At 35.7% G+C, this 21,832-nt stretch overlaps 1 long non-coding RNA gene across 2 annotated transcripts in view; it reads left to right on the top strand.

Annotated features, from left to right (window-relative positions):
* The window catches only part of LOC111761696 (uncharacterized), a 39,847-nt gene extending 18,367 nt beyond the window's left edge, over positions 1-21,480 (top strand). For both annotated transcript variants that reach the window (XR_002794978.2, XR_009188207.1), the window contains exons 3-4: positions 2,257-2,364; positions 19,109-21,480. This is a non-coding gene — a long non-coding RNA (uncharacterized lncRNA). The remainder of the gene's footprint in view (positions 1-2,256; positions 2,365-19,108) is intronic.
* Positions 21,481-21,832: the final 352 nt, after the last annotated feature.

The following is a 21,832-nucleotide window of genomic DNA, read 5'->3' as shown; positions in this document are numbered from 1 at the left end:
AGAAGTAGAAGAAGAAGAGTTGCCCATAATGGGGCAGGGGTAACTCACATGAACACGGGAACGACGACGTCCATCAGGCAGCAGGGCCCCTGTCCGTTGGTCCCTGTTCAGGCACCAGATGAAGGCGGCCGGTCAGCTGCAGCTCGTAGATCGATTCTGCCGGGGGAAAGGGCCTTCCTCAAGCTGCCGGCTTGAGATACGGGTTGTCGGGGCAACTTCTCTGCCTCGCTCCGGGAACCACCAGGGCCGCAAACCAGCTGAGGCGAAGAGGACCGCGCTATGAACTCACACGAACACTGGCCAGAAGAAACAGGAGACTTTATTGGGAGGGCCAGCATGTGTGGGCTCATGGGCAATCTGCAGAGGAGTTTGGGGAAGAGGAGGGAAAGGGGGAATATATAGGGATATGGTAATTTAGGGAAGGAGCATGGGCCTTGGCCTTGTCCCATGACTCAGCACTCCTGACTCATCATGACTTAGCACTCCTGACTCACCATGACTCAGCACTCCTGACTCACCATGACTCAGCACTCCAGACTCACCATGACTCAGCACCTATGACTCATTGTGTTGGCACCCAGGCCCACAACACGGCCTAGGCTCCCTACATATAAGGTTTTGGAAGCAGAAAGTGGAAAGGTTATTTCAAATAGGAATAAAAAATGAAAATATAAGATGGAGAACATATTCTGACAAAATTGTACCTTAAATTATGTGCTATTATTAATTCTATATTACTGCTTAACATTTCACAGCCTCTATGGTCTTCAGTTTCTTTTCTGCAAACTGCCTTTGTAATATTGTCTGGTGAATCAAAAAACAGTATTTCATAATAAAGTATTCTCAAATTCTTCCATATTGAAAGAATATTCATCTATATATAAGGCTAACCAAAATGAAAATCCATTTCCCTAGACTTCCTTGCAACTTGAATTGGTCATGTGACTTGTTCTCACTAAAGGATGTCAATGGAAATAATTTAATGTACAGTGATTACCCTGATTAAGGAGGTTTGTCCTCCTCTTTGTCTTTACTCTTTTTATCTCTGTAATGCAAATATGAAGGTATAACATCCTAAATATTTAATTGAGTTTTTTTTAAAAGAAAACTTTTACCTTATTCAAACCAATGTGTATTTGTCTTTCTGATAAATTTATTCCATTTTTGAAAACTGAGAGGGCCTGAAATTTTACCCAACTTGCAGTGTAGCTGATGAGCCTCCTTATATTTTATGGATACTGAACACACAAGACTGCAGGGTCAGAGTTAAAGGACTTTATTACTCACAGCACAGCAGGCAGCAGCAGCTTCATATTCTCATCAGTTCCACTTTTCCCTCAAATCCTATGGCATACCAGATGGATGGTGGCCCTTAGTGGATATTGTAGATATGATAAGCCTGAGTCACAGATGAGGAACTCCAAGTTTACAAATTCCTAAACTTTTAAAAGGATAGTCTGAAAACCTGCCTCATTTTGTCACTGGGAGACATTTCTTTATTATCCTGGGTAACAAACTATCTGTATTCTGCCAAAGAGGAAGACACTATTTCTATCTTTCAAGACCATCCAGGACAAAAGTTGGTACAAGATATGTAGAAATGCCATGCATAATTGCCTCCCAATACTCTTGCCTTCCCTTCTAAGCCAACATGGATTTTGGTAAATTTTCTCATAAATGCTACACTTTATTGATTGCTCTGATTAAGCTGAAGCTCTTGTTTACCACCCCTATTGTACAAGTTAGAATGTTCCAAGAGGGAGGCAAGCTAATATCTGACCTTCCCACAGGTAAAACACCAAGGGTGCACGAAGTCCCATGAAAAGGAATTGCTTACAAATTTTGGAGGCTTCCCACATAAGATTATTAGCCTATAAAATAATCAAAGCATAGGTTAACAATCTTCTAGCATAGTTTACCAGCTGGCTGATAAGCTATGGGCCTTCTCAGTCAGTGCCTTGTTTTTTGTAGTGCTGCTGTCAACAGCAGTTAATTCAATCTGTGCTATTTGTTCACCATTCCTGTTCCTGCACCTGCTCATTCACAACATCTTAGAATGCCATCCCCATGTCCCATTTTCTGCCATTGTTTCATTTGTTGCAATTTAATCTATAAATCCTCTAGAACATTATTTTTGTCTGTCCCATTATCTGGACACAGGACTCAATTTGATAGCTCCCTCAGTACTGATTGGGAGAGGTAGTAGCATAGCTTGGTTCTACATGAAAACAATAAAACACACTGTTCCGCCCACAGGTACAGCAGAGGAGGACACATCCTCTTTACAGCAGAGAAGTGGAAGTCACTGTTCTGCTCCATGTGGGAATGGTGCATCTTCATTACTACATAGAAGAGAGAAGTTCTGTAAGTAGAATGATGTTGACAGCCAATAGGGAAAGCTTTATTTCTTCCTATCCAATTTGGATGCTCTCTCTCTGTCTCTCTCTGTCTCTCTCTGTCTCTGTCTCTCTCTGTCTCTCTCTCTCTCTCTCTGTCTCTCTCTCTCTGTCTCTCTCTCTCTTTCTTTCGCCTAAAGGCTCTGGCAAGAAGTTACAATCCGTTGTTGAATAATAGTGATGACACTGACATCCTTGTCTTGTTTCTGACCTTAGGGGGAAGGCTTTCATTCATTCACCATTAAGTAGGACATTTGCTGTAGGTTCTTTTAAAGAAGACTTGTATCCTGTTGAGGAAATTTCCTTTTATTCTTAGTTTCTCAGTCTTTTTTCAAAAAGAGTAGAGGATTACATCAAATATCTTTTCTGAATCAATTGAGATATTGTATCTTCATATCATTGGTGTGTACTACATTAATTGATATTATTTATGTTGATCTGGCCTTGCAGAGCAGGATAAATCTCACATGATCATGGTGTATAATTATTTTAATTTGCCACTGGATTCAATTTGCTAGTATTTTGTGGAGTTTTTTGCTTCTATATTCATAATAATTATTTGTGTATAATTTATCTGGCTTTAGTGTGAGAGTGATGTAGAATGAACAAATTACGATGTGTTCCCTCCTCTTCAATTTTTTGGAAAAGATTGAGCAGAATTGGATTCAGGTCTTTTTGAATATTGGCAAAAGTCCCCTTTGATGTCATCTTATACTGGAACATTTCTTTGTTGGAAGATTATTGATTACTGTTAATATCTCTTTTTCTATACTTTTTTAAAAAAGATACTTAGATTACATAAATGTTTCATAAAACCTATAGGGGATTCCCCTATGCCCTGCCCCCTACCCCTTTCACAATTTCCCACATTAACAACGTCCTTCATTAGTGTGGTACATTTTTTGCAATTGATGAAAACATTTTGAAACATTGCCACTAAATGTGCATTATAGTTTACATCTTAGTTTACAGTTTCTCCCACACAATTTTGTAAATTATGACAAGATATACAATAACATGTATCTCTCTTTGCAGTGTCGTTCATTATGATTATCAAGTCCCAAAAAAGCTCACATATTATGCCCATTTTTCCCTCTCCCTCAACCTATGGGTCACTGCCTCCACTTTAATAACAAAAGTTCTTCCACTACTAGAATGACAATAAGTCTACAGTAGAATAACAGTAAGTCTATTCTAGTCCATCATTCATTCCTCAATCCTGAGTATTCTGGGATCGTGATGCCCACTCTACCTATAATTGACGGGGGGCTTCAGTCCCATATGGCCGAATGATAGGACTCTTTTGCTGGCAGTTGCTGACACTCTTTGTTCCTTGGGATGGTCATTGCCCATCATTATCTCCTTGCTAGTTTTCCTGGGTAAGCCCAATGCAACTCTGATGAGATTCAGGGCTCAACTGGCACATGGACAGACCAAAGATTTAAGTTTCTTGGAACTACAGTTATGAAGTCTAATACTAACAATAGGATCAAATAGAATGGGTATAAGAGCCATGTGTGGGGAAACCACAACTGAGCCCAATTCTGTCACACTGGGAAGCATAAATACCAAAGTAGGGCCCACTGGCAGGGTGAAAAACTCTGGAGCTGTCTGCCCTGCCTATAGTGTCTGGATGTGTCCAAGCCCTCAGGAGCCCTGCTATTTGAGACATTTACTTTGGCAACCAATGAGATCCTGCTGATATATGCATAAGTATGACCTCCAGGGTGATCTACTGATTCACTTTGAAGTCTCTTACCCATTAGAACTCATTTGTTTTTACCTTTTCTCCTTTTTGGTCAAGACCTTTTTCTGCTTTCATTGTTAATTGGTTCTTCGTAGTAATCCCTCAGTGCCAGGGAGTCTCATCCCTGGGAGTCATGTTCCCCTTGGAGGGAAGGTAATGCATTTATAAGCTAGTTTGGCTTAGAAAAAGGCAGCATTTGAGCACCAAGGAAACTTTCAGAAGGAAACTAATAAGCACCCTGTAATACTTGGCTAAATTTCTATTTCAAAAGTAAATACTCATAAGTAGAGTCATCAATACCAAGAATCCACCAATGGTTCATCCTTGACTAGTCAGTGACCCTGTACTCAGGGAATTCTTTTCACCCCTTTAGAGAATGTGGCAGAGCTCCCATGGATGGAATTCAATGTTATTTTGGTTAGTGTGTGAATCTCTACCCACCATGACAATACATCATGAACACTTGAACACATTCATGTACCTTATAGCTATGCCCCAGGTGAACCACCTCCATGTTTAACCCATCACTGACACACCATGCCAATGATTCTCCCCTGCCACAGTTGCAACCCTTCTGTTATCCAAAACTTCATAAAAACCGAAGGCAGCAAAATATCCAAATACTATTAACAAGATAAAAATTAATAATGATAATTTAAAAATTAACAAATAAGACAAAAATTTTAAAAATTTGAAATAAGAATAAAGTAATTGAAAATATAAAATTTAAAATAAATTTGACATTTATGTCTTTCATCACTGTAAGATCTGCTGTCTTGTGTGTATACAGTGATTTTTTTTCCCCCTTTATTCCTTTTTTTTCAATTTTGTCTTCAAAGAAGCTTTAGGTTACAAAAAAGTCAGGTACAGAATATGAGGGATTCTCATATACCCAACATCCTCTCCCTTTTTCCCTTTCCCCTATAAATAACATTTTACATGTGAATGATCCATTTGTTACAATCGATGTACAAATAGTGAAACATTTCTCCTAATTATGGTCAATGATTTAGATTATGGTTTACATTTTGAACCATATACTTTTATAAATTTTGATGAAATTTAACATGACCTGTTTCCTTCATTTCAAAATCATGTTGTACAATTCCATTGCCCCAACAATGCCCCATGTTCTATCTATTCTATTCCTCTCAAACCCTTTCCTTGGGACCCACAGGAACCACCAAGCTTCATTCCTTAAAGAACAAGATTCATAACTTACTTGCAATAACATTGAGGGCTTGACATACAGGACTGTCCTCTTCTTTTAGACACTGTCTATGCTCTTGAGAGACTCCTGACCCTCTATTTAAGAACATCACAGGACTCCCTAGGATGGGAGCCCAACACCTTCCCACTTATTATGTGGGTCTCCACCCACTGATACAATACACTATGAGAAGATGAACACTCACACGCTCCTTAGAAACCTGCCTCATGTGCACCCTCTCCTGCATGTTCCCATATCCTGTACCCTAAAGTAGTAACCTTCCCCTGACATATTTGTCAAAATAATATTCAGAATATTGTAGTTTCAAACACATACCTGCATATCCCAAGAGGTCACCTGCTCCCTCTTCCAATTCTCTTCCAGTGCTATTGACAGTCTAAACACTCTTCACAAACTACCCCCCTTACAGACCTGTACCACCAAACTCAATAGCATCACTGCATCATTGCCATGCCCATTCAATGCAAAACTACACCCTTCCACCTTATCATTGATTTTGCCCATATGACAATGGCCCACAGCCTTCTTTTTCCTTATGTCTACTGTAAACCTATCTTCCTGACACTTGCTCTGTGAGGGTCTGCTCGATTTGTTAATTCATATCAGTGAGGTCATTTAATATTTGTCCTTCAGGGTCTGGCTTGCTTCACTGAACATAAGGACTTCAAGATTCATCCATGCTATCCTGTGTGTTAATACAGCATTCCTCCTTACAGCTGAGTAATATTCATTGTATGTATGTACCATAATTTGTTTATCCATGCATCTGTTGATAGACCTTTGGGTTGTTTCCAACTTTTGTCACTAGTAAATAATGCTACCATGAATGTTGGTGTGCATATATCTGTTTGTGTGCATATATCTGCTTTCAAGTCTTCTGATTAAATACTCAGCAGTAGAATTACTGGATCATTCGGCAGTTCTATAGCTTACTGAGGAACTGCCAAATTGTCCTCCACAACGACTGCCCATTTCTACACTCCCACCAGCAGGGGATAAGTGTTCCTATTCCCTGACATCCTCTCCAACACTTGTAGTCCTCTATTTTTTTTTAACATTTGCCACTCTAATGGGTTTACAATGACACCTCATTGTAGTTTTGGTTTGCATTTCCTTAATAGCTAGTGATGTCGAGCATCTTTTCATGTGCCTTTTAGCCACTTGTATTTCTTCTTTAGAGAAGTCTTTATTCATAACTTGCCCATTTTTAAATGGGGTGTTGGTCTTATATTCAAGGTGCAGGATTTCTTTATATATGCTAGTAATCAGGGCCCTATTACATATATGTTTGCCAAATATCTCCCATTGAGTAGGCTGCCTTTTCAGTTTTTTAATAAACTCCTTTGAGGTGCAAAAGTTTTTAATTTTGGGGAGGTCCCATTTATTTATTTTTCTTTCATTGCTCATGCTTTGTGTAAAATTTCATGAAACCATTTCCTAATAAAAGATCTTGTATATACTTAGCTACATATCTTCCATATCTTAAAATCTTGGCTTTTATATTTAGATCTTAGATCCATCTTGAGTTAGTTTTTGTATAAGGTGTGAGATGATGTCCCTCTCTCATTCTTTTGGATATGGATATCCAAGCACCATTTGCTGAAGAGGCCATTATCTCCCAGTTGAATGGGCTTGGTGGCCTTGTCAAATATCATTTGACTGTGTATGTGATGATCTATATCAGAACTCTCAATTTGGTTCCATTTTGTCAGTGTGTCTATCCTTGTACCAATACCACGCAGTTTTCACCCCTGTATCTTTGTAGTGTTTTAAAGTCAGGTAGTGTGATAATTCCAATTTCATTTTTTTTTCAATATATCTTTGGCTATTGAGGGCCCCTTGCCCTTCCAAATCAATTTCATAGTTAGCTTTTCCAATTCAATAAAAAATACTACAGTTATTTTTATTGGGATTGCATTAAATCTTTATATCAGTTTGGGTAGGATAGATATCTTAATAGTATTTAGTCTTCTTATCCATGCACAGGAAATGTTCTTCCATTTTGTTAGGTCTTCCTTGATTTCCTTTAACAGTATTGTGTATTTTTATACATAAAATTCATTTACATCTTTAGATAAATTTATTCCTGGTATTTGATTATTGTAGTTGCTATTGTAAATGGGATTTTTTTCTGGATTTCCTCCTAAGATAGCTCATTATTGGTGTACAGCAATACTACTGATTTTTCCACCTTAATCTTGAAACTTGCCTTTTTCCTGAACTCATTTATAAGCTCTAGAATCTTTGTTGTAGATTTCTCAAGGCCTTCTATCTATAGGATTATGCCATCTCAAATAGTGAAATTTTTACTTCCTTCTTTCTAATTTGAATGTCTTCTATATCTTTTTTCTTGCCTAAGTTCCCAATCAAGTACTTCTTACACAATGATAAATAAGAGCAGTAACAGTGGGCATCCTTGTCTTTTTCCAGACCTTAGAGGAAAATATTTTAGGATTTCACCATTGAATATGATGCTATCTGTGGTTTTTTTCATTACCACCCTTTATGATATTGAGGAAGTTTTCTTCTACTCCTATCTTTTGAGGGTTTTTTTTTTGTTTTGTTTTTTGTTTTTAAATCAGGTTAGGGTGCTATGTTATGTCAGGTGCTTTTCCTGCATCAATAGAGATGATCATGTGATTTTTTTCTTTCAATCTTGTATGTGTTTTATTACTTTAATTGATTTTCTTATGTTGAACCATCCTTGCATACCAGGGATGAAACTCAGTTTGTCCAGGTGTATAATTCATTTGATGTGTTGTTGGATGCAAATAGCATGTATTTTGATGAGGATATTAGATCTTTGTTCTTTAGAGAGATTGGTCTACAGTTTTCCTTTCTTGTGTTTCCTTGGCTTTGGAATTAAGGTCATGTTGGCATCATAGAATGAGTTAGAAAATCTTCCTTCCATTTCTATTTTTTGGAAGAATTTATGCAGAATTGATGTTAGTATTTTCTGGACTGTTTGGTCAAATTCACCCCTGAAGCTATCTAGTCCTACGCTCTTCTTAGTTGGGAGTTTTTAATGACTAATTCAAACTTGTTGCTTGTGATTGATCAGTTGAATTCATCAATTTCTTATTTCTTCAATGTAGTCTGCTTGTGTGTTTCTAAGAATGTGTCCATTTCCTCTAAATTATACATTTTGATGGCATACAATTTTTCAAAATATCATCTCTTAGTACTCTTTATTTCTGTGGGGTCAGTGGTGATATCCCCTTCTTTGTTTCTTATTTAATGTATTCACATCTTCTGTGTTTTTTTCTTTGTTAGTCTAGCTAAGGGTATGTCAATTTTATTAATTCTCTGAATGAAGCAGCTTTGGTTTTGTTTATTTTTTCTTAGTGCTTTCTTATTTTCAATTTCATTTAGCTTTGCTCCAGTCTTTGTTATTTCCTTCCTTCTATTTCTTTGGGGTTAGTTTGTTGTAGTTTTTATTTATTTTTTCTAATTCCTCTAGGTGTGCTGGTAGTTCTTTGATTTTAGCTCTTCTGTTTTAAATATAGGCATTCATGGCTATGAATTTCCCTCTCACTACAGCTTTTGCAGCATCCCATAGGTTTTGGTAGGTTGTGTTGCCATTTTCATTCATTTCGAGGCAGTTACTAACTTGTTCTTCAATTTACTCATTATATCACTGATTGTATAAGAGTATGTTCTTTAATTTCTATGTCATTGTGCCTAATCAGATTGTCTGCCCTTTACTGATTTCCAGCTTCATTCCATTGTGATCAGAGAAAATACTTTGCCTAATTTCAGTCTTTTGGAATTCATTAAGACTTTTTTTGTGGCCTAGCATGTGGTCTGTCTTAGAAACTATTCCATGTGCCCTCAAGAAGAATATATATCCCACTGTTTGGGGTCCAATGTTCTACATATATCTATTAGGTCCAGATCTTCTAATGTATTATTCTATATCTTTGTTCCTTTATTGATTCTCTCTTGAGATGTTCTGCCTAATGGTGATAATGTTGTATTAAATTCCTCCACTATACTTGTAGAGGCATGTATTTCTCCAATTAGATTTTTAGTGTTTGCCTCATGTATTCTGAGGCATTCTGGTTAGGTAAAAATGTTTGTGATTGTTTTTTCTTCTTGATAGGTTACACCTTTTATTAATAAATAGTGTCCTTTTTATCTCCTCCAATAGTTTTGCATTTTAAGGCTACTTTGTCCAATATTAGTATAGCTACTCCCACACTTTTTTTGGTTATTATTTGCATGTAAAATTATTTTCCAACCATTCACTTCCAATATCTTTTGTCCTTGGGTCTAAAATGAGTTTCATGTGGACAGGATTTAGATGGGCCATATTCCCTTATCCATTCTGCCAATCTGTGCCTCTTGATTGGAGAGTTGAATCCATTAATATTCAATATTATTGTCAAAGAATTACTTACATTAGCCATATTTTCTATACATTTATATATGGCATATGTTATTTTTATTTCACTTTTCATTATTTTAGTTGTTCTTGCACTGTCCTCCAACTCTCCCATTTTATTCCTTTCAACATAAAGATCTCCCTTTTCTCTTGAAGGGCAAGTCTATTATTGACAAACTCTCTTAATTTCTGTTTATCTGTGAATATTTTGAACTCTCCCCATTTTTGAATACCATCTTACCTGGATGGAGAATTTTTGACTGGAAGGTTTCTCTTTTAACACCTTAACTATGTCATACCACATCCTTCCTGCTTCCATGATTTCAGATGAGAAATCAGCACTTAATCTTATTGAACTTCCCTTGTAAGTGATGGATTTCTTTTCTCTTGCCAATTGAAGTATTCTCTTTTTCTTCAGATTTTGACAACTTGACCAGTATATATGTTGGACTAGGCCTGTTTCATACTGTATTGATTTATAATGTTTGGGATGCGCTGTGCTTCCTGGACATGTACATCTATGTCCCTCAAAAGAGTTGGGAAATTTTCAGCCATTATTTCCTCCAACACCCCTTCTGCCTCCTATCATTCTCTTCTCCTTCTGGGACCCATATAGTGCCTATGTTTATTCATTTCATATTGTTATTCAAGTTCCTAAGCCCCTGCTAGATTTGTTTCTATCTTTTTAACTATCTGTTCTACTATCTGTTTGATTTCTCAAGTACTGCCTTCCAAATTACAAATTTTTTCATCTGCCTGTTGAAATCTGCTATGTGCTTCCAGTGTATTTTTGATTTTTTGCATTGTGACATTCATCACAATCATATCTGTTATCTTTTTATGCATGTTTTCAATTTATTTGGTATGTTCTCCCACTGTCTTCTTAACATCCTTGATCTCTTCCTTAACTTCATTAAGTTGATTTATGATAAATGTTTGGACATCTTTAATTAGTTGTTCCATGTTCTGAATCTCCTCCCATTTTTTAGTTTGTCTGTTAGACTGAGCCATGCCTTCCTTTTTCTAAGTATGGTTTGTAATTTTTGTTGGTGCCTAGGTCTCTGTTTATCTTCATGGATTTATTCTTTTTTTTAGTTCTTCTTTCTACTCCAGAGTTTTATTTTGCTATTGTTTTTGTGTGTTTGGTAAGGTTTCACTTTGGCCCTTCATTCCTTTTATTCTCTTTGCTTGTTGTTGTCTATCTTCCCTTGGGAGGGAAAAGTGGAATTAGAACTAGAGTAAATGATAGAGATAAGAAGAGAAAAATAAAAATTATAATAATTTTAAAAATGTAGAAGATGATCCATACCAGACCTAAGAAATTAAATATTTAACACATGTAAAAAATCATAAGTAGTACAGAGAAATAAGAATAAAATAATGGAAAAGAAAAATTTAAATGGAAAGCAAAATAGGGGAAAATATATAGAATGTATTAAAATGCTGGAATGGTGAGAAGAGAGGAAAATAAAAAGGAAAATAAAAGAAAAACAACAAAAAAGAAAAAAGTAAAAGAGAAAGAAGAGAAAAAGAGAGAAATAAAGCAAAAAAAAAAAAAAAAAGAAAACCAAAGAGGAAGAGATGAAATACAAAAGAACCAAGATAGAATAATGAGGAAAAGAAAAAATGATGTAGGTAGAAAAAATAATTAAAAGATTAAAAGGGAAAACTAAAAAAGGCAAAACACAGCAAACAAAAAGAAAACAGCAAAAACCATGAAAAAAATAGTCCTTCCTCTTTAAAAAAAAAAAAAAAGGTCAAATACTACCTAAAATAAAAAGAGTGTCTATATGTTCCTTGTCATGAGATATCAGTGGAAAGCCTGATAACCTATACTGGGCAATCAAACCAGGGACCTGGTATATGTGAGGCAGGAATTCCTCCACTGAGCGAAATTGTGTCCTTCATTTGATTAAACTTATGAAAGCTATCCACCCCTTTTTCTCCCAGGCATTTTAGTTTACAGTTTTCTAGAGTCCTGCTAATTTGGCAACTGTCTAGCCCTTTTCTAATCTAGCTCCTTTCTCTCCCTGGGCAGCAGGGCATGAGAGTCTGCCTTAGCAGGTAGCCTCCACTCTCCCCATCATGCTGGGGTTTCTTCTGAGATTGAAAGGGGACTCAGCTGGCCAAACTCAATGCCAAACAAACCACTCTTCACCCTCAATTTATATTAAACAAAAAACAACAGCTTCTTTGGGGCAGGATTTTTGTGGAAAAATCATCAAGGGAGATATAGACAAATAACAAAAAGGAGGAAGGTGTGTATTGGAAACTAGTAATGTCTGGTTGGACATTAACTAAGATCACACACTTCATTTCCCTCCCAATATGCAATGAAATTTTCATTTATTTAAAAAAGAGACAAGTCTTGGTATCATATACATGATACATTCTTCACATGGTGGATCCTTAGGGTGTAAATGAAAGGGTTCAAAAGTGGGGCCAGAGAATTGTGGGAACATGGTATCAGATTACCAGATAAGGCTCAGCACTCTCACAAAAACAATGGAGAAAGCCTAAACCTGCCTGAGAGACTTGCTCTGGGATCAGCAGATCAGGACTGGGCTTCACAACTCCAGAAGGTAGAGGGGCAGAGAGAGAAAGAAGCCAAAACAACAAACTTTGAGTTATTGAACCTCCCAGCCACTAGCATAGGCTCCCCTCCCCAACCCCAGAGGTATTCAGTGGCAGTAAAACCCATGGTGCATGAAACTGACTGAAAGGTAGCAGAAAATCATCCTCCCTGCCATCTATTACACTGTTACAAGGGAAAAGAGAGTGGGAGTTGAGGGCTTTTCTAAAATAAATTAAGCCATGAGAGCCCACTTTGAATCTCAACTCTGACCCGAAGTAAAACAAGGGAATACTGAGAAGGATACACCTCTGTGGAAAAGTGCATAAACAAGTGCCATCTGCTGGCCAATCTGGAAATTACATGGACAGAAACTGCTTTTAGAGCTCTTTCCCCATTAGTGAGTTCCTAGAATGGTTTTTGGTAACTTAAGCTAGGCAATTTTAAAGACTTAGGATAATTTGAACCAAATACTAAAGTGCTATGAAAAATAATAACAATGGGCAAGAGATAGAAATTACCCATGAGTAAATTCACCAGCATATCATATGACTAGACATCAGCAAAAAATTACAAGCCATACCATGAAACAGGAATAAATGGCTCATCCAAAGGAACAAACCAAATATCCTGAAGAGATTCAGGATTTAAGACAATTACTCAATAATAATCACACAACACTCCTTTATCATTTTAAAAAAATTTAAGAAAATATGACTAAGTAGATACAGAATATTAAGAAGATGCTAGGTGAGCATAAAAAAAGTTAGAAAGTCTGCAAAGAAAAGTAACAGACATTATTAGAATGAAAGACACTATGGATGAGATAAAAAATACATTAGAGGCATATAAGATCAGATTTGAATTGTTTGAAGAATTATTGATTTTGAAGACAGAACATCTGAACTGGAAAAGCCAGAAGAACAGCAAGAGAAGAGAATGGAAAAAATGAAACAGGGTCTCAGGGAATGGAATGACCATGTGAAATGCAAAATATGCACATTATCTGTATTCTAGCAGTAGAGAAGATGGAAAAGGAGCAGAAAGAATATTTTAGGAAATAATGACTGAAAACTTCCCTGCCCTTATGAAATAGATAATATCAACGTCCAAGAAGGACAACACACCTCAAACAAAATAAACATGAATAGACCTATCCTAAGAAACCTACTATTCAGAATAACAAATATCAGAGATAAAGAGAAAACTCTGAAAGCAACAAGAGAAAAGCAAAGCATCACATACAAGGGAAACTTGGTAAAGTGAAGTGCTGATCTCTCATCAGAAACCGTGGAAGAGAGAAAAAATTGGTATGATATATTTAAGGTATTGAAAGAGAAAAACTGCCAACCAAGAATTCTGTATCCAGCAAAGCTGTCCTTCAAACATGAAGGGGAGTTCAAAGTCTTCACAGATAAACAAAATCTGATAGAATATGTTACCAAAACACCAGAATTAAAAGAGATACTAAAAGGAGTACTGCAGTCTGAATGGAAAAAACAAGGGTGAGAGACTTGGAGAAGAGTTTAGAAATGAAGACTATTGGAAAGGGTTAAAAAAATAAGCTATAGTATAATGTGACAACTGAAAGCCAAAATACAAAATGGATAAAATAAACAATGCCTTTACAGTTATCACATTGAATGTTTATGGGATGAACTCCCCAATCAAAAGACACAGACTGTTAGAATGGATTAAAAAATATGAGCTATCTCCATGTTGTGTACAAGAGACTCATCTCAGATATAAGGACATATCCAGGTTATAAGTGAAAGGTTAGAAAAAATATTCCATGTAATTAGTAAACAAGAAAAGAACTGGAGTAGTATACTGATATTGGACAAAATAGGTTTTAAATGCAAAACTATTATAAGGGATGAAGAAGGTCATTATTTATTAATAAAAAATGCAATTCAGCATGAGAAAATAACTATTCTAAATATTTATGCACTTAACCTCAGTGCCCCAAGATACTGAGGCACACACTGGAAAAGGTGAAGGGAGAAAAAGATTTCTCTACAATAATAGCTGGGGAATTCAATACATCACTCTCAGTATTGAATAGAACATCTGAACAGAGAATAAATAGAGAACTTGTATAATATGATAAATGAAGTAGAACTAATATACATCTATAGGGCATTGCACTGCAAAACAGCAGGATATACATTCTTCTCAAGTGCTCATGGATCCTTGTCCATGAAAGACCATATGTTGAGTCACAAAACAAGTCTAAATAAATTTTAAAAGATTGGAATTATAAAAAACACTTTCTCTGATCATAACAGAAAGAAACTAGGAATCAGTCATGGACAGAAAAAGCAAAAATTCATGAATATATAGAGATTAATCAACACTCTTAAACATCTAGTAGGTCAAAAAAGAAATTGCAAGAGAATTCAGCAAATATCTTGAAATAAAAGAAAATAAGAACACAGCATATCAAAACCTATGGAAACTGCAAAGGCAGTTCTCAGAGGGCAATTTATAGCCCTCAATGCTTACATTAAAAAATCAGAAAGAGCTAAAATTGAAGATCTAACAGCACACTGGTAGGACTAGAAAAAGAACAGCAACTAATTCCAAACCAAGCCAAGGAAAGAAATAGAAAAGACCAGAGCATAAATCAATGAAATCAAGGAAAAAAAAAAAAAGAGAATCAAAAAAGTGAAAAGTTGGTTCTTTGGGAAATCAAGAAATTTTAAAAACCCTTAGGTAGACTGACAAAGAATAAAGAAAGAAGACAAAAACAAGTAAAATCAGAAATGAGAGTGGGGACATTACAACTGACCCTGTAGAATTAAGAAAGATCATAAGAGAATACCATGAGCAAGTTACTATATGCCAAAAAAAAACAAAAAAAACACAGATATTGTAGATAAGATGGACGAATTCCTGGAAGCACATGAACAACTGACCCTTACTTTAGAAGAAATAGAAGACCTCAACAAACCAATCACAAATGAGGAGATTGAAAGAGTCATCAAAAATCTCCCGAAGATGAAAATCCCGGGACCAGATGTCTTTGCAGGGCAATTCTACAAATCATTCAAATATGAACTATTACCAATCTTGCTCAAGCTCTTCCAAAAAAATATTGAACAGGAAAGAATGCTACCAAACTCAAAATGGATCAAGAACTTAAATTTAATAAACAACATTATTAAACTCCTAGAAAAAAATATAGGAAAACATCTTCAAGATCTTGTGGTAGAGATCTTCAGTATCTTCATGCTTATTCCCAAAGCAGGTGCAACAAAAGAAAAAAGGAAAGGATAAATGGGACCTCCTAAAAATTTAACACTTTTGCATCTGAACGGACTTTGTCAAAAGGGTGAAAAGGAAGCTACTCAATGGCAGAAAACATCTGGTAATCACATATCTGATAAGAGTTTAATATGCATGATATATAAAAAGATCATACAACTCAGCACTAAAACACAAAACTATCTGATTTTAAAAATGTGTAAAGGACTTAAAAAGACCACTGTCCAAAGAAAAAATCCAAATGGCAAAGAAACACATAAAAAAAAAGTTCAACATCACTAGTGATTAGGGAAATGTAAATCAAAACTACCATGAGATATCCTTTTATATCTAATAGCCTGGTCATTTTTTAAAAATGGGAAAAGTATAAATGTTGGAGATGACATGCAAAGATAGGAATGCTTATTCACTGTTGATGGGAATGTAGAATTGTACAGCCACCATGGAGAATTGTTTGGCAGTTCTTAATGAATTTGAATATAGACTTGCCATGTGACCCAGCAATACCAATTCTAGACATAAACCCAGAAAAACTGAGAACTGTGACACAAATAGACATCTGCACACCAATGTTCCTAGATGCATTTTTACACAATGGCTAAAAGTAACAAACAACCCACGTGTCCTTCAAGTGATGAATGGATGAACAAAATGTGGTGTATACACATGATGAAATATTATGCTTTTGTAAGAAGAAATAAAATTATGAAGGATATGACAATATGGACCAAACTGGGGGACATTATGTTGAGTGAAGGAAACCAGACACAAAAGGAAAAATACTGTATGGTTGTGCTATTATGAACTAAATATATGTAAACTCTAGAATAATTAGAATATAGGTCTCTAGAAAATAGAATGAAGGGAGAGAATTGAAATCTGAGTGTTAATCTTTGCATTATTAGTTAAAAATTGTTTGCAAATTTTTGGTAATGAATTGAAAAGGTGAGTGCATATTATGGTGTTTGTGACTAACACAGCTATTAAATGAGTTTGACAGTGGTTGAAATGGAAAGTCTGAGGACATTTACACACTAAAATAAAAGTGAAAAAACATAACAAGGGATTGTATAACATAGTAAAACCTCTTGTAAAATATGAGAATTGATAGTATTGCATACTAACACTGTTTTAGAATATATAAATGCAAATAAACTGGAAAGAAGGAAAAAGAACAGCAGCTATATATTTTAGGGAACCAGAGAGCCTGAGAATTTCATTTCTTTGGTTTTTTATTATTATTACTGTTATTATTATATAATAACAGTAATTACTATTATGCTCTAGTAATATTCAAATATTACTAAAAATTATTGAAGTGATGATAGCACACTATGCAATTATACCAAATACCACTGATTGTACACTTTGGATGGATTTATGCTTTATTAATATTTATCAATATAATTGATTTGTTTAAAAAATGGGCAAAAGACTTTAAAGATAATTGTCCAAAGAAGAAAAACAAGTGTGAAGAAACACATGAAAAAATATTCAACATCACTAGGGAATAGGGAAATGCAAATCAAAATTACAATGAGGGGAGCAGATGTAGCTCAATTGTTGAGAATTGCTTTCCAGGTACAAATTTTTGGGTTTGATCTCCAGTACCTCCTAACAACAAAACATACAAACAAATGTAAAAATAAAACATAAACCTCTCATTGGGAAGCAGACAGAGCTCAATGTCCTGCTTCCCAAGTATGAGGTCCTGAGATCAATCTCCAGTACTTCCTATAAAACAAACAAAAAACAACAAAATGCTACAATGTGGTAACATGTCACTCTTACTAGAATGGCCACTATTAAAACATCAGAAAACTAAATGTTGGAGAGGATGTGGAGAGATAAGAATGCTTATTTACCTTGGTGGGAATATAGAATGGTACAGTCACTGTGAAGGACTCTTTAGCAGTTCCTAAGGAAGCTGAATATAGATTTGCCATGGGACCTGGCAATACCATTATTAGGTATGTTCCCAGAAGAATAGAGAGCAGTGACACGAACGATATCTGCACACAAATGTTCACAGCACCATTATTCACATTTGTCAAAAGCTGGAAACAACCCAAGTGTCCCTCAACTGATGAATGGATATACAAATTGTTGTGCATATGCATTATAGAATACTATGCAGCAGTAAGAAGAAATGAAGTTGTGAAGCATATGACAACATGGAAAACCTGAAGGATATTATGTTCAGTGAAGCAAGTCAGTCAGACGCAATTGGCCAAAGGAAATCAGAAAAACAAACATTCACATATAAAACTAAATTAAATGTTAAAGTTTTAGGAGCAGCCTGAGCAAAACTCTCCAGCAAAAGAGGGAACCTAGGAAAGGTAAGCCCTGCAGGGGCCCTAGAAAGCCTCTAGGTCCCCCAGCAATGTGCTTAATGAAAGGAGGATGGGCATTGGAGAAGAGGATGCCCCAGTCTTATAAGGAAAGTAGTCCAAAGACCCCTAACCCTGCAGCCCAATAGCCACAATTTTCAGGGACAAAAAGAGCAATCTAGAGTGTTGGTCCAGGAGCACTTTCCACCAGTCTGGAAAGGACCTTAGTCACACACATGGAACCTCTGTTCTCTTTCCAAGTGAGTAAGGAATTAGTAACTTTTCTGGTGGATATTGGAAAAAATATTTCAAATTTTAATCAAAAGCTTACTCCTGAACTTCAAGTCTGTTTGTTGGATATACTCCTGAACTTTAAATCTGGCTGTTAAGTGTACAAAAGCAATCCAAAATATATGTGTGTAGTATTTTCTGTTAAATGGTGTGTTTTACTTAGATATAGTAAATATTCTGTCTCTATAAACTGCTAAATTAGTGTTTAACCACATTTATACTGCTCATGTATTCCTACTTGGTTGGTGGTTACTCATTAAAGTGTTTCTAAGAATGAGCTTGCAAATTACAGGCAATGTCGATCACAGATGAGATCTTAAAAGCAGAAAGAACAGGGATGTGAAAAGATGGAAAACCTGGAGATAGCCATACCAAATGAATGAGAATTATGAGTCAAATTTGTGAGTTTTAAGTGTCTGTTCATGTGTTTAACTCTATTTGTGTCTCTCTGTTTGTTCAGTGTATACTTTCATACCTTAGATGGTAATATCAAATTAATAAATGAAAATTCTTAAAACAGATCTATTCAAATTGCTACAAATTAAATAATGACTATTCCTGGAACCCAAATAGGGTGAAAATGATCATATGAACTGACTAAATAAATTATTTGAAGGAAAAAAACAAACAAATCAAAAATGTTGTTCTAAATTCCTCCACAACCTTTCTAAAACCTATACTACCCCCAGATTATTCTCCTAATCATGACTGAATTCAAGAGACAGATAAAGTATATACAATCCCAGTAGTGGTTCTTCTGAGGGCTACAGAGACCCATAGGTTCTATGGTCATGGCAGATGGACTTCAGTGCCATGTCATTTGGCCCTACTTTGGAGTTTGTGTTCCTGAGTGTGATGGAGTTGGATTCAGATGTGATCTTTGTTCACAGGCCTCTCCTGTTACTTTTACCGGACCTGTGTTTGGCGCTGGGGTTTAGTGTATGCTCAGGCGACTTGAATCTCTGGACTGTCCATGTGATAGCCAGGCCCTGAGCCACAACAGACTTGCAACTCCTATGCTCTGGTTTATTGGACTTACCCTACTCAGCTAACATGGAAGTGAAGAAGGGAGCCAAGAGTGCCTACAACTGAAAGCAGGAGAATTGCATCCATCATCCATGTGGAATCTAAGCCCCCTCTTGATATAGATGTGGAGTGGACATAACCATTCCAGGGTCCACAGGATAGAGGAATAAAGTAGGGATTAGAGTGAACTTACTGATATTCTATTCATGAACTATTGTGATTAGTAATTGAAGAAAATGTAGCATCGATGTGGAGAAAGTGGCCATGGTAGCTGATGAGGATAGGAAGGGGAAAGAAGAGATATGATACGGGGGCATTTTCAGGACTTAGAGTTGTCCTGGGTGGTACTGCAGGGGCAGTTACTGGACATTGTATGTCCTCCTATGGCCCACTGGGTGGACTGGGGGAGGGTGTAAACTATAATGTGGACCATTAACCATGTGATGCAGCAGTGCTCAGAGATGTATTCACCAAGAGCAATGAATGTTCCATGATGATGGAGGAGTTGTTGTTATGGGAGGAGTGGGGTGAGGGGGTAGGGGTTATATGGGGACCTCATATTTTTTAATGTAACATTAAAAATAAATAAAGACAAAAAATTTACGTAAGTACAAGCAAAATTTTTTTGTGATTACCGAATACCATGGATGTAAGCTTTGGATGGATTTATGCTTCATTAATTTGTATTAATAAAACTGATTTAAAAAAAACTGGTGGCGGGAAACTGTAGGTGAATAGCTAGCTGATGGGGTGAGAAGTGAGTTTAGCTTGTGAGTCTGTCTAAAACGCCTGGAAACTAAAAATGACAAGGACAGTTGGAATATTACAGAAGAAACCTTGTTTTGCTGTTTGTCTTGTAATTTCCCAAGTAAATTTTAACAGCCTTGAGATGAGAATAACTGATACTTCAATTCCAAATTTCAGAAAGTAAAGAAAAAATCCTTGAAATCTATGAAAAGGCATTTCTAAATTATGATTAAAACTAATAAAACAATGATAATAGATTCTCCAGAGCCTTATAGTCATTATGCTTGTGAGGTTATTTATAATTTTAAGGTACTATGAAAAAATAAAAACTTTAACCTCCTAGGAAAATAAAGGGAAAAGGAAAACATTTCTTAATGTATAGTATAATTATCTTAATTTTTTTTTTTACTTGGTGTAATCTCCCTTGGTTTATGTGGATACTAATAACATTAAGTCTACTGAATCTGTACGATGATGAAAATTTTAAGGTTTAACTAATGAAATTATTATTATTACAAACATATATTTTTTAAAAACACCAAAAACCTGTAGTTGTTAGTAGCAAAGTTTCCTCAAGTGGTGAAAGAATAAAGGCAATTAGTAGAGTAGTAGATGTAGCCAAAAAGGACATACCTTGGATAATTGTTTACTCTGATTTCAATTGTTTTGAGGTCTAAATTCATCTAATCAAGTATCATAATTTAATTTTTCAATTGTCCTTTAGATATTAAGGGCCAGTAGATTTTCTTTTGGCAGTATGAGTTCATTGATTTTCTATCATTTGTCACCAAGAGTCCTAACTCATGCAAAACCATTAGAAAAGGAATGGTACAGTCATTATTCTTTAGCCAACTTGGCAATCCTGGTGCAAAAAGGATGAGCTGCCATGGAAGGACATTTATCATGCATTTTTAAAAGTATTAAAAATATGTATGTAAAGGTGATGCCCACTCTGTTTTGATTGAGAGGGGAACTTAGAGCTCATAGGCAGCCATGGAGTAAGTAGACTTATTATTATTCTAATACTGGAAGAATTTCTAACATTGATATAAAGACAATGGTCACCAGAGGTTCTAAGGGGAAGGGGTGGGAAGAATAAGGGTAACATGGGGCAATTTGGGGACATTGATATTGTTCTGCATGACTCTGCAATGATGGATACAAGGAATTATATATTTCGTCAAAAGCTATAACATTGTGCTACACAAATGTAAACCTTAATGTGAAATATAAACCATGGTTAGTAGCAATAAGTTAATATGTGTTCATCAGTTGTAACAAATGTACCACACTAATGAAAGATGCTGTTAATGGAGAAAAGTGTGGGAGGGGGAAGATGTGGGATATATGGATATCCCCTATATTTTTTATGTAACACTTGTATAATCTAAAGCTTATTTAAAAATAAAATAAATAATTGTTTTGCCTAAAGTAAATGACTGGTTATTCACAGAACATAATGAGGAATATGAAGCAAGACTTAAATGAATGACATGGAAAGAAGTAGAAGGTTTGTGAAAGCTTGTTTATGTATGTCTTGTCTTAAGAGAAGATGGCTGGTTTTCATATAACCAGGGTGGAAATATGTAGGATAAGACTTGAATGGATATATAAAGTAGTATAAGTGTTGTGGAAGTACATTTCACTAGACTCTGACTGTAATTCATTAAGCTTATTTATAGGTGAAATTTATCTTAAGGTAAGTAACTAGCCTACGGTTATAAAAAGTTAAAATAGGTTATGGGAAATTATAAGTAGTAAAAGCATTTTCTAAACTGAGAAATTTCAATATAAATAGCTAACTCTGGGAAATCATTATCAAGTAGCAATCTAGAAGTTGA

This window comes from Dasypus novemcinctus, chromosome 12, assembly GCF_030445035.2.
Source record: "Dasypus novemcinctus isolate mDasNov1 chromosome 12, mDasNov1.1.hap2, whole genome shotgun sequence".
Taxonomy (NCBI): Eukaryota; Metazoa; Chordata; class Mammalia; order Cingulata; family Dasypodidae; genus Dasypus; species Dasypus novemcinctus.
This window is presented reverse-complemented; position numbering and strand designations above follow the sequence as displayed.